Source organism: Nyctereutes procyonoides, unplaced genomic scaffold (assembly GCF_905146905.1).
Source record: "Nyctereutes procyonoides isolate TBG_1078 unplaced genomic scaffold, NYPRO_anot_genome, whole genome shotgun sequence".
In the NCBI taxonomy this organism is placed as follows: Eukaryota; Metazoa; Chordata; class Mammalia; order Carnivora; family Canidae; genus Nyctereutes; species Nyctereutes procyonoides.
Genome location: NW_026575119.1, coordinates 3,358,130 through 3,360,852, shown reverse-complemented (window position 1 = coordinate 3,360,852; position 2,723 = coordinate 3,358,130). Strand labels below are relative to the sequence as shown.

Sequence of the window (2,723 nt, the reverse complement as noted above, 5' to 3'; positions counted from 1 at the left end):
ATGGCACCCATGAAAGAGCTTGTGGCAAAGCAGTGTAAAAAAAAAAAAAGAAGAAGAAGAGGCAGGTTCTGAAATTTACACTTGATTGCACCCACCCTGTAGAAGATGGAATCATGGATGCTGCCGATTTTGAGCAGTTTCTTCAAGAGAGAATCAATGGGAATCTTGGTGGAGAGGTGGTAACCATCGAAAGAACAAGAGCAAGATTAGTGTAATTTCTGAGGAACCTTTTTCCAAAAGGTATTTGAAATATCTCACCCAAAAAGTACTTGAAGAATAATAATCTGCGTGGCTGGTTGCACATTGTTGGTAGCAGCAAAGAGAGTCATGAGTTGTGTTACTTCCAGATTAACCAGGATGAGGAAGAGAAGGAAGAGGAGGATTAAACCTCGTTTAGCTGGAATATTTTGTATGGGTTCTTGAATAAAATTTGGGAACAAAGCACACAACACACACACACACACACACACACACACGCATAAACATAAGGCCAGATATTCAACAACAAAGGAGTAGCATCCTTGCCATTTATACATACTAGAAAAGCTTTGGTGGCAATTACAAAATTTTATGAAATCAAGACATAAAAACTGTTTTCTGCAAAAATTGATTTAGTCCCCCAAGTACTCAAGTTAGTTCTCCTGACTTCTAACCACAGTCCTTTTACTTTCTAAAAATTATATTTAGGGAAAGTCAACGAGTACTCACAGTAATGGAAACCATGGATGTTTTGATACATTGATATAGTGGAAGGAGGAACACCAGTTCAATGAAGACCAGCATGGAGTTCCACGGAATTGTTAGTGATTTAACAGTCGCTGCCCTCAAACCACCTCATGTAGTTGGTGCTGTGACACAAATTAGGAAAAGACACCCCTTCCTCAAGACACTTCATTTCCATTTGTTGGAAAACTGTCATCATGTGCTACTTTTGTTAGAACGAGACATCTGCCAGGAATTTGTGAAAATAAAAATATAAATGTGTGATACCTACAACGCGATCTCAGTTGCCTCTGTGCCACACAAGCTGGGAAGCCATATGCTGTCACTCTGGGTGCCACTGTCTATTATGAGCAAGTGTCATCTCTTAAAGGCTTGGTAAGCTTGAGCTTACTTTCATGTCTCCCTGTATGTAACTCTCCCACCGGAGTGAGCATTCCAACCGTCATGGGTAATCATTATTTTGTTTACCTAGGATTGCAATAAAGAACCCAACTCTTGGACTGATCCTATAATTGCACCTTCCTTAACCATCACAATGGCAATAAGAACGTTCACCGTGCAGGGGTGTTACAATCACTAAGTGAGACAACACATCAAAGCACTGAGCACAATGCCTGACCATGACCCTGGGGTTCCTCCCTTGACACTGGGGTTCTTCCTTCCCTACTTAAAAATCTTCCATGGCTCACTGGACCAGTCAGGATTCTCTGCTGAAAAGGCCATAAGATCAGTTTTTTGTGGAAGTGCTCTCAAACACACAGTCCCTCATTTCTGTGTGCAGGAAGATAGAATGGTTTTCACCTGCCTTGCTTTACCTGGCTGAAGCCAAATCCAAATACTCACCTCTGTAGACAGTGTGTGTTCCTCTTCACAAATTATATTGCAAGAAGCAGTTTATCGCTTCTATGTGTTACAGACCCAATTTCTAAATCGAATGTGAAGTTTTAGAAACCCATTTCAAAGCCCTTTTTATCCTTGAAAAATATTTTCTTGCTTTATTTATCTACTCAGGCTGAGATTATATATCTTAAATCAACTGTATTATGAGTTGCATTGGGCTACAGTGAAACAAAATTAAAACATAAAGTTGGAACAGTATTTAAATATGGAAAATTGAAAATGCCATTCATAAAAATACACATTTCCTAGGTGCCTGGGTGGCTCAGTGGTTGAGCGTCTGCCTTTAGTTCAGGCTCAGGATCCCACATTGGGAACCCTGGAGGGAGCGTGCTTCTCCCTCTGCCTATGTCCCTCTCTCTGTGTATGTCTCTCATGAATAAATAAATAAAATCTTTATAAAAAATACGTATTTTCTCCATCCAAATTATTCTTCTGGTGCCCTTCATTGCCTCAAGTAGGGAACTGTATGTTTAAGATACTGGGGTGACTCTTTACTTATATCCTCCAGCCATACCTGTGTTGTCTCTATGTAAAGGGCTCAGACCAGTGCAGAACAAAAGTGTGAGAGATCGGCATGAATTGAAGGAGAAGAAATGAGTTGAGAGAGAGAAATACACAGTCTGAGAGCATCCATAAAAAGAGGGCCTTCCTTTTGGGGCTCAGCATGAATAAAATCTTTGAGGAAGCAACAAGCTTATATATGTTTGGAGGAAGAGTATACCAGCTGGAACAAAAGATTTCTGTAGGGAAGGGCTGGACAACAGTGAAATTACCTACATTAACCAGCCTGAGATATTTGGGCTAGATCCTAAGACCAGTAGGGGTTGCCAAAGATTTTTAGCTAGTTAGGAAAAAAGGTATTTTAAGAAAATTATATCTGGTGGGGGGGGGAGACATTTCAAAATAAAATAATTGAAATTATTTTTATCTTATTTATCATAATACCAGTAAGAAAGAGGACCCTTATCAGAAGCCTACGTAAAATTATTGAAGTCACCAGTTACTTATCAATAGTGGGAAGGGGTCATCTTAAAATCATTGCACATTTTTCACACCCATTTCACACTTCATGTTGTTAATTATTTGGGGTGAGTCCCAAA

At 39.7% G+C, this 2,723-nt stretch overlaps 1 pseudogene; it reads left to right on the top strand.

Annotated features, from left to right (window-relative positions):
• On the top strand, positions 1-386 carry LOC129515602 (60S ribosomal protein L22-like; annotated as a pseudogene).
• The last annotated feature ends 2,337 nt before the right edge of the window (positions 387-2,723 follow it).